We start from the raw sequence: 11,938 nt of genomic DNA, 5'->3' as shown, positions 1-11,938 counted from the left end.
CCCTGTGGTTTGTACCAAAATGCTAGTTTCGTCCCTGTGCTTTTTTTTGATGGATTTGGTCCCGGTGGTTTGTAAAAGTTGCTGATTTAGTCCCTCTGACCGACGGCCGTCAAAAAGTGTCGTTAACTCCAGTCATGTGCCTGACATGTGAGGGTATTTTCGTCAGTTTCTTTTCTTTATTTACAATATTGCTGAAATGGTCCCCGTGGTTTGTAACAAAGTTGCTGAATTAATCCCTGTGGTTTGTAACAAAATTGCTGAAATCTTTATCCCCAAAATTGCTGAAATACCTTAAATCTCACCCACCAATTCATTACAAACCATTTCTTCAACTCATTCCCAACACTTTCTTCCCCAAAATCAAAATCAATATTAAGAACACAAATTCAATCATCACATAGATTAACTCAACTTCTGTTTTAGCGAATCCATTCACGTAATTTATTTACGATCGTATAATTTATGATCTATACAACAAATCCTTAAATTTTTTAAGACTCGGTGGATCTGGGTCATATCAGACCAACATCAGGTGGTGGCGGTTGTTGAACTCGGTTCGAGTATGACAGTGATGGGTTCCGGCAACAAGGTCCGAGACATCATCATCATCCTAATGTATCTTATGCGAATGGAAAGAACTCCGACTAGATCTGAAACTGTTTTCGGTTTGGGTACCAATATGTTTTTTTTAGATCTACAATGAATCACGTTTCAGATCCGATACAAATTGGATTTAAGAAGGACCGGGTTGATTTATCTTTTACGATTGGATAATAAATCAATGACCCAACTAATTTGATGAATTTGAATAGATAGGTGTCTGAACATGTGTAATGTAGTGTGAATTTTGTTTTAATCAAAATAAATGAATTAATTCGTTTGCTTGCTGCTAATGAAAATTTCAATATTTATATATTTTTGGATCTAGTATTCATGAAATTAATTTTGTAACATGAAGTTAGATTTTGTAATTTGATTTTGTAAATTGGATATTGTTGCTTTGTTCATTTTCAAGAAAAACACCCAGATTCTTGATTTGTATATTATATGTATGGTGAAAAGAATAAAAGAATTGGATAATAATTTATTTAATTTTTGGTTTTCGGATGTTTTTTTTAATGGCAGGTTTTAGGATGTTTTTGAAAAAGTTTATATTTATATGTTGTTTAAAGTGTTTGAAGAATTGGTGGGTTTAATTTTACCATGTTAATTAAACTGATTGAATAAAATGAAAAAATTAAGGTTTGTTCATAGTTTTTTGGGGATAAAGATGAAGGTGGGAAAGACAAAATTGTTGAAATGGTCCTAGGAATGAAACCAGCGATTTTGTTACAAACCACAGGGACTAATTCAGCAACTTTGTTACAAACCACGGGGACCATTTCAGCAATATTGTAAATAAAGGAAAGAAACTGACGAAAATACCCTCACATGTCTGGCACATGACTGGAGTTAACGGCATTTTTTGACGGCCGTCGGTCAGAGGGACTAAATCAGCAACTTTTACAAACCACCGGGACCAAATCCATCAAAAAAAAAGCACAGGGACGAAACTAGCATTTTGGTACAAACCACAGGGACTATTTCAGCAATTTTGTCTTTAATAATTTATAAAACTTAATACTTTTATAAAATAATTAATATAAAAATAATATTTTTATAAAAATTGTACTTTTTACAACTTTAAGTATATTTTTATATTTTGTACCTTTTTATTCGTTTTAGCATAATATTTGTATTTTTCGCTCGTATTTAGTTTTAAGTCATAGTTTTTGCCATAGTTATTTTTACTTCTAGATTTTTAGGCTTTGCCGTAAAATCCCTTAAGTGCTTTTTCTTTAGACTAAGATTTAGGTGCTTTAGAATTTTGCGACGCCGTTTTATATATTTTAGTACATTTTTAAGTTATTGCTATTTGGAATATAGAATTTCTTGTAAGCTTTAATATTCCTAGACGTAACTTTTAATTCTTTGTTTTTAGTTCCTTTTTAAGTTTCGACGCGCTACTTTCTTATTTTTATTTTTCGACGCCTATTATTTTTCGACCATTTATTTTTCGACGTTTTTCGACGCGCTCATTTTCTTTCTTATTTCTCGACATTCTAGTTTTTAGGACATAGAATTTTTCTATTTCTTCTCTAAATTTCTTTAAATTTCAACGAAAAATTATTTTAAGTGGTTAAATTGATAGACATCAAAATTTTCTGATTCGTAGTAATAGTTGGATTTGTACGTGGACCGGGTTATTGGAGCCAAACAGTACTCAATTATATTGAGACCAAATGAATCCTGCCCCTCTGCTGCATCTTTTGGCTATTCGAAACGTGAGCAAAATCAGAAAAGTCTATTAATTTGATAACTTATATAATTTTTCTTTCTTTTTCAAAAAACTAATAGGATATTCAGTGAATGCACCTAGCAAAACGTTCACCACCTTTTATACGTTCACCACCTGTAACTCGATCAAGACATCTAGCAAATATTGTCACCGTTGATTTTTCTTTAGAATCGTCATCCAGTCGACCAAGTACTCCAATTCAAATTTCCGATAATCCATTTTTTAAACCCGACCTCACAATTGAGAATCCGGAGAATATTCAGGGACAATTCATAGATCCTGAACCATTAATTTTTCCTCCGAAACCACCAATCATTCAAACAGAGATTGTTGAGGAACCAACCATTAAATCAGAATCCTCTAGTGATTCAGATTCAACAAATTCAATCATGGAGAAGCTGAAACCTCTAAGTATGGAAGATCGAATGCGAGCTAAACGCACTGGCCAAGGTCATGCAATTACTCAACCAGACATTAATGCGCCAGATTATGAAATCAAAGGACAAATCCTACACATGGTGACTAATCAATGCCAATTTAGTGGTGCGCCGAAGGAAGATCCAAATGAACATCTTCGTACCTTTCATAGGATCTGTACTCTATTTAAAATTAGAGAAGTGGAAGATGAACAGATATATCTCATGTTATTTCCCTGGACTTTAAAGGGAGAAGCCAAAGATTGGTTAGAATCGTTACCTGAAGGGGCGATTGATACATGGGACGTTTTAGTTGAAAATTTTCTCAAACAATTCTTTCCGGCATCTAAAGCCGTGAGACTTCAAGGAGAAATTGTTACGTTTACACAGAAGCCAAATGAAACTCTATATGAAGCATGGACAAGATTTGGAAAGTTATTAAGAGGATGTCCGCAACATGGTTTAGACACCTGTCAAATAGTACAAATATTCTACCAAGGATGCGACATCACTACAAGAAAATACATAGACATAGCAGCTGGTGGTTCCATTATGAAGAAAACAGCAACTGATGCTTACAAAATTATTGATAACACTGCTTCCCACTCACATGAGTGGCACCAAGAAAAAGATATCGTTAGATCATCTAAAGCAGCTAGAGCCGATTCTAGCCATGACTTAGATTCCATTTCCGCAAAGATAGATGCTGTCGAGAGACGAATGGAAAAGATGACTAAAGATATTCACTCAATACGAATTAGTTATGAGCAGTGTGGAGGACCACATTTGACAAAAGATTGTCTCAGTATTGAACTAACAATGGAACAAAGAGAAAATGTTTCATACATAAACCAAAGGCCTGGAAATAATTATCAGAATAATTATCAACCGCCAAGACCGATCTACAATCAAAACCAGAATTATAACCGAAATGTTCCATACAACAACCCACAAGGTCCAAGTAATCAACAAGTATCCAATAATACTTACAACCAGCAAAGACCTAATTTTCAAAATAAACCACCACAAACCGATGATAAAAAGCCAAATTTAGAAGACATGATGTCGAAGCTAGTTGAATCTAAACCAATGAACAAAATGCTCAAGCATTTAGAAATCAACAAGCTTCTATTCAAAATCTAGAACAAGAAGTAAGTAACCTAGCAAGGTTGATAGGTGAAAAAAAACCGGGAAGTCTACCTAGTGATACTAATGCTAACCCCCGGAATGAAACAGCTAAAGCCATTATCACAAGAAGTAGTATTACACTTAAACCACCTGAAATACCTGTAATTTTTGATGATGTTATTCCTACTCCACAAGAACCACAATCTGATCAAGATAAGGAAAAAGAAACGGTAGTTGAAAAGGTTAATGAAGATAACACAGTTAAGGCTAAACCTTATGTTAACCCATACCAACCACCACTTCCTTACCCGAGTAAAATGAGAAAAGAGAGACTTGAAGCCGAGCAATCCAAATTCTTGGATATGTTTGAACAAATAAATGTCAATCTTCCTTTCATTGATGTGATTTCAGGAATGCCTAGATATGCTAAATTTCTAAAAGATCTAATCACAAATAGAAATAAAATGGAAGAATTCTCGGCTGTTACTATGAATGCAAACTGTTCAGCAGTGTTGTTGAATAAGATACCAGAAAAATTATCAGATCCAGGAAGTTTCACAATTCCATGTTTTCTGGGTAGTCTTAGTTCAATAGAAGCATTGGCAGACTTAGGTGCTAGTATAAATTTAATGACGTATTTACTATATGCTAAACTAGACCTTGGAGAATTGAAACCAACACGAATAAGTATACAACTAGCTGATAGATCAGTAAAATATCCTAGAGGGATAATGGAAAACATGTTAGTCAAAGTTTGTACTTTTGTATTTCCAGTAGATTTTGTTATTCTGGACATGGAAGAAGATTCTCAAGTTCCTCTTATATTAGGAAGACCATTCTTAAACACGGCTAAAGCAATGATAGACGTGTTCGGTAAGAAACTGACCCTAAGTATAGAGGACGAGAGTGTTACCTTTTCAGTTGATAGAGCCATGCAACAACCGCAATCTGCAGATGATACATGTTATTATATTCAAACTATAGATTCACATGCAGAATTGTTAGAAGAATTTCCAGAATTACAAGGAACAGGAGAATGTTCTTTAGGAGAAGGAACTGAACCAATTGATGAAACTAAAATGTTAGCTACACTTATGGCTAATGGATATGAACCAACAACAGAAGAAATTCAAATGCTAAAAGAGGAAGACAGATATCAATATAAATCATCGATAGATGAATCACTGATAATGCTAAAAACGAACATATATTTCATAGCATTATTCCTCAAGAAAGACAAGCTTTTAGTTGCAATTGTTCTATTTACAAGTGATATTCGTTTAAATAATAAAAGGTGAAGATAAAAGACAGATTCGACGAATTGAAGACGCAAACGACCAAAAAGCTCAAAAGTACAAAAGACAATCAAAGAGGTTCCAATTATTGATAAGAAACGTCTCGAAATTACAAGAGTACAAGATTCAAAACGCAAAATACAAAATATAAAATTGTACGCAAGGACGTTCGAAAATCCGGAACCGGGACCAGAGTCAACTCTTAACGCTCGACGCAACGGACTAAAAATTACAAGTTAACTATGCATATAAATATAATATAATATATAATTAATTATATTAATTATATATATATTATATATATATATTATAAAACCGTCGGCAGAGAAACTCCAAGGGTGTGAGCTGTAAATACATTCTCCGCGACTCGCGGAATTTGAAGAGGATTTTGCCGCGAGTCGCGGAGCCCCAAAAATCAACTCTGGCTATAAAGCAAACAGAATTCTGATCATTTTTCATATTCTATTTCTCTCTTCTCTCATATATACGATATATATATATATATATATATATATATATATATATATATATATATATATATATATATATATATATATATATATATAATTTATATTTTAATTTTAATTTTAATTATAATTCTAATAATAAGGGTATGTTAGCGAATGTTGTAAGGGTGTAAGTCGAAATTCTGTCCGTGTAACGCTACGCTATTTTTAATCATTGTAAGTTATGTTCAACCTTTTTATATTAATGTCTCGTAGCTAAGTTATTATTATGCTTATTTAAAACAAAGTAATCATGATGTTGGGCTAATTACTAAAATTGGGTAATTGGGCTTTGTACCATAATTGGGGTTTGGATAAAAGAACGACACTTGTGGAAATTAGACTATGGGCTATTAATGGGCTTTATATTTGTTTAACTAAATGAAAGTTTGTTAATGTTAATATAAAGATTGACAATTGGGCGTCCCTATAAATTACCATATACACTCGATCGGACACGATGGGCGGGGTATTTATATGTACGAATAATCGTTCATTTAACCGGACACGGGAATGGATTAATAGCCACTAGAATAATTAAAACAGAGGTGAAATTACATTCAAGGGTAATTGGTGTAATTGTTAACAAAGTAGTAAAACCTTGGTTTACACGCAGTCGATAACCTGGTGTATTCATTAAACAAAGTATTAAAACCTTGTTACAATTCGAATCCCCAATTAGTTGGAATATTTAACTTCGGGTATAAGAATAATTTGATGAGGACACTCGCACTTTATATTTATGACTGATGGACTGTTATGGACAAAAACCAGACGGACATATTAAATAATCCAGGACAAAGGACAATTAACCCATGGGCATAAAACTAAAATCAACACGTCAAACATCATGATTACGGAAGTTTAAATAAGCATAATTCTTTTATTTCATATTTAATTTCCTTTATTTTATATTTAATTGCACTTCTAATTATCGCACTTTTATTTATTGTTATTTAATCGCACTTTTAATTATCGTACTTTTTAATTATCGCAAGTTTATTTTATCGCACTTTTATTATTCGCAATTTCATTATCGTTATTTACTTTACGCTTTAATTTAAGTCTTGTATTTATTTTATATTTTACATTAGGTTTTAACTGCGACTAAAGTCTTAAAATCGACAAACCGGTCATTAAACGGTAAAAACCCCCCTTTATAATAATAATATTACTTATATATATATTTGTATTTTTATAAAAGTAAACTAATATAGCGTTGAGCTTTGTTTAAAGATTTCCCTGTGGAACGAACCGGACTTACTAAAAACTACACTACTGTACGATTAGGTACACTGCCTATAAGTGTTGTAGCAAGGTTTAAGTATATCCATTCTATAAATAAATAAATATCTTGTGTAAAATTGTATCGTATTTAATAGTGTTTTCTGCTAAAATTAATAACTATTTTATATACACCTCGAATAACATCAAGTATTTTTGGCGCCGCTGCCGGGGAACACTCTTAAAAGCCGGAAGCGCAACGCTAATATAAAAAAAAAAAGATTTTTTTTTTGTTTACTTTTATTAAAATTCGTTTTTGTAAAAATACGTTTTAATTATTCAAAAATATAAAAAGAAAAACAAAAATATATGTATTTTTAAGATTTTGTTAAATATTTAAGTTTTATAAGTTTCTTTATTTTTATTTTAGTTTATAAAAATATAAGTTTTATTTTAAAATTTTTTATTTATTTAAAAACAGAAAACAGAAAAAAAAAAATATATAAAAACGCGTAAAATTTCAAACCTGTCTGCTGAATTCTGGAACCCCGCGACTCGCGGGGTTTTCTTCATTAATTACCGCGACTCGCGGAGGGTATCTGACAGGCGACAGGAAGCCCTAATTCAGCATTAATTACGGGTTATTATTAATTATAATTATTATTTAAACCTAATTATTATTATTATTATTATTATTATTAGTTTTAGTTTTATTTTTACTTTTTATTTAATTTATGTATTTAGTATTAATTAGTTTTATTAAATTGTAAAATTAGTAGTTTTATTAAATAAATAATATAAAAATAATATTTTTATAAAAATTGTACTTTTTACAACTTTTTGTATATTTTTATATTTTGTCCCTTTTTAATCGTTGTAGCGTAATATTTGTATTTTTAGCTCATATTTAATTTTAAACTTAGTTTTTGCCATAGTCATTTTTACTCCTAGCTTTTTAGGCTTTGCCGTAGAATTCCTTAAGTGCTTTTTCTTTAGACTAAGATTTAGGTGCTTTAGAATTTTGCGACGCCTTTTTAAGTTTTAGTTTCTTTTTAAGTTATTTTCATTTGGGATTTAGTTTTTCCTGTAAGCTTTAATATTTTTTACTATGTATCAATTATCATTCCAATTAGTAATCTCAATTTGCGATTATAATTTTAAGTTAGTTGTAGTAATAAGGTTAGGTTAGTCAAGTATTTTTAAGTTTTTATAAGTTTCTTTTATTTTTCCGTCACCTTTTATTTTTCAACCATTTTTTTTCTTTTTCTACCTTTTGCGACGAACTCTTTTTTTTTTCTCTCTTATTTCTCCCTATTCTAGTTTTTAGGACATAGATTTTTATTCTACTTCTTATCTAAATTTCTTAAAATTACGAAAATTTATTTTGAGTGGTTAAATTGATAGACATCAAAATTTTCTGGTTCGTAGTAATAGTTGGATTTGTACGTGGACCGGGTTATTGGAGCCAAACAGTCCTCAATTATATTGAGACCAAACGAATCCTGCCCCTCTGCTGCATCTTTTGGCTATTCGAAACGTGGGCAAAATCAGAAAAGTCTATTGATTGGATAACTTATTATAATTTTTCTTTCCTTTTAAAAACTAATAGGATATTCAGTGAATGCACCGAGCAAGACGTTCATCACCTTTTGTACGTTCACCACCTGTAACTCGATCAAGACATCGTTTAACAAATATAACCGCCGTTGATTTTTCTTTAGAATCGTCATCCAGTCGACCAAGTACTTCAGTTCAAATTTCCGATAATCCATTTTTTGAACCCAACCTCACAATTGAGAATCCGGAGAATATTCAGGAACGGTTCGTAGATCCTGAACCATTAAACTTTCCTCCGGAACCACCAATCATTCAAACAGAGATTGTTGAGGAACGAACCATTAAATCAGAATCATCTAGTGATACCGATTCAACAAATTCAATTATGGAGAATCTGGAACCTTTAAGTATGGAAGACCGAATGAGAGCTAAACGCACTGGCCAAGGTCATGCAATTACTCATCCAGACATTAATGCGCCAGATTATGAAATCAAAGGACAAATTCTACACATGGTGACTAATCAATGCCAATTTAGTGGTGCGCCGAAGGAAGATCCAAATGAACATCTACGTACCTTTAATAGGATCTGCACACTTTTTAAAATACGAGAAGTGGAGGATGAACAGATATATCTCATGTTATTTCCCTGGACTTTAAAGGGAGAAGCCAAAGATTGGTTGGAATCGTTACCTGAAGGGGCGATCGATACATGGGACGTTTTAATTGACAAATTTCTTAAACAATTCTTTCCTGCATCTAAAGCCGTAAGACTTCAAGCAGAAATTGTTACGTTCACACAGAAACCAAATGAAACTCTATATGAGGCGTGGACAAGATATGGAAAGTTATTAAGAGGATGTCCGCAACATGGTTTAGACACCTGTCAAATAGTACAAATATTCTACCGAGGATGCGACATCACTACAAGGAAAGACATAGATATAGCAGCTGGTGGTTCTATTATGAAGAAAACCGAAACTGATGCTTACAAAATTATTGATAACACTGCTTCCCACTCACATGAGTGGCACCAAGAAAAAGATATCATTAGATCATCTAAAGCAGCTAGAGCTGATTCTAGCCATGACTTAGATTCCATTTCCGCAAAGATAGATGCTGTGGAGAGACGAATGGAAAAGATGACTAAGGATATTCACTCAATACGAATTAGTTGTGAGCAGTGTGGAGGACCACATTTGACAAAAGATTGTCTCAGTATTGAATTAACAATGGAACAAAGAGAGAATATTTCATACATAAACCAAAGGCCTGGAAATAATTATCAGAATAATTATCAACCGCCAAGACCAATTTACAATCAAAACCAGAATTATAACCGAAATATTCCATACAACAACCAACAAGGTCCTAGCAATCAACAAGTATCCAATAATACTTACAATCAGCAAAGACCTAATTTTCAAAACAAACCACCACAACAAACCGATGATAAAAAGCCGAATTTAGAAGATATGATGACGAAGCTAGTTGAAACTCAAACGCAGTTTTTCACATCTCAAAAACAAACCAATGAACAAAATGCTCAAGCATTTAGAAATCAACAAGCTTCTATTCAAAATCTGGAACAAGAAGTAAGTAACCTAGCAAGGTTAATAGGTGAAAGAAAACGGAAAGTCTACCTAGTGATACAAATGCTAACCCCCGGAATGAAACAGCTAAAGCCATTACCACAAGAAGTGGTACAACACTTAAAGCACCTGAAATACCTGTAACTTCTGATGAAACTATTCCTACTCCACAAGAACCACAACCTGACCAAGATAAGGAAAAAGAACCGGTAGTTGAAAAGGTTAATGAAGATAACACAGTTAAGGATAAACCTTATGTTAAACCATACCAACCACCACTTCCTTACCCGAGTAAAATGAAGAAAGAAAAACTTGAAGCCGAGCAATCCAAATTTTTGGATATGTTTAAACAGATAAATGTAAATCTTCCTTTCATTGATGTGATTTCAGGAATGCCTAGATATGCTAAATTCTTGAAAGATCTAATCTCAAATAGAAAGAAAATGGAAGAACTCTCGGCTGTTACTATGAATGCTAATTGTTCAGCAGTGCTGTTGAATAAGATACCAGAAAAACTATCTGATCCAGGAAGTTTCACAATTCCATATTTTCTGGGTAGTCTTAGTTCAATAGAAGCATTGGCAGACTTAGGTGCTAGTATAAATCTAATACCGTATTCACTATACACTAAACTAGACCTTGGAGAATTAAAACCAACCAGAATAAGCATACAACTAGCCGATAGATCAATAAAATATCCTAGAGGGATAATGGAGAACATGCTAGTTAAAGTTGGTACTTTAGTATTTCCAGTAGATTTTGTTGTTTTGGACATGGAAGAAGATTCTCAAGTTCCTCTCATATTAGGAAGACCATTCTTAAACACGGCTAAAGCAATGATAGACGTGTTCGGTAAGAAATTGACCCTAAGTATAGAGGATGAGAGTGTTACCTTTTTAGTTGATAGAGCAATGCAACAACCACAATCTGCAGATGATACATGTTATTATATTCAAACTATAGATGCACATGCAGAATTATTAAAAGAATTTCCAGAATTACAAGGAACAGGAGAATGTTCTTTAGGAGAAGGTAATGAACCAATTGATGAAGCTGAAATGTTAGCTACACTTATAGCTAATGGATATGAACCAACAACAGAAGAAATTCAAATGCTAAAAGAAGAAGACAGATATCGATATAAATCATCGATAGAAGAACCTCCGAAATTAGAGTTAAAGCCACTTCCAAACCATTTGGAATACGCTTATTTACATGGTGAATCTGAATTACCTGTAATAATATCGTCTTCTCTTACTGAAAATGAGAAATCACAACTCATTTCTGTGTTGAAAGCTCATAAACCAGCCATTGCATGGAAGATTCATGATATTAAAGGAATAAGTCCTTCGTATTGCACACATAAAATCTTTATGGAAGAAGGTCATAAAACGTATGTGCAACGCCAACGAAGACTAAATCCTAATATGCAAGATGTAGTTAAGAAAGAGATTATTAAACTGCTAGATGCAGGTTTGATATATCCAATTTCTGATAGTCCATGGGTAAGCCCAGTTCAATGCGTACCTAAGAAGGGTGGCATGACTGTCATTACAAATGAGAAAAATGAGCTTATTCCTACTAGGACTGTAACAGGATGGCGTGTATGTATTGATTATAGAAAATTAAATGACGCCACCAGAAAAGATCACTTTCCCTTACCTTTCATAGATCAAATGTTGGAAAGATTAGCCGGAAATAGTTACTATTGTTTTCTAGATGGATTTTCCGGATATTTTCAAATTCCAATAGCACCCGAAGATCAAGAGAAAACCACATTCACGTGCCCTTATGGTACTTTTGCTTACAAACGCATGCCATTTGGACTTTGTAACGCCCCTGCAACCTTTCAAAGGTGTATGATGGCGATTTTTAATGCATGA

The 11,938-nt window shown here is 32.9% G+C and overlaps 1 non-coding gene across 1 annotated transcript; it reads right to left on the bottom strand.

Moving 5' to 3' along the window:
• Nucleotides 1–3,111: 3,111 nt before the first annotated feature.
• LOC139886895 (small nucleolar RNA R71) lies at nt 3,112–3,218 on the bottom strand. The gene has a single exon (XR_011772756.1). It is a non-coding gene; the product is annotated as a small nucleolar RNA R71 (small nucleolar RNA).
• Between the last annotated feature and the right edge of the window lie 8,720 nt (nt 3,219–11,938).

The sequence above is a fragment of the Rutidosis leptorrhynchoides genome, chromosome 1 (assembly GCF_046630445.1).
Source record: "Rutidosis leptorrhynchoides isolate AG116_Rl617_1_P2 chromosome 1, CSIRO_AGI_Rlap_v1, whole genome shotgun sequence".
NCBI lineage: Eukaryota > Viridiplantae > Streptophyta > Magnoliopsida > Asterales > Asteraceae > Rutidosis > Rutidosis leptorrhynchoides.
Note: the sequence above shows the minus strand (reverse complement) of the source record. Positions and strands in the feature narration are given on the sequence as shown.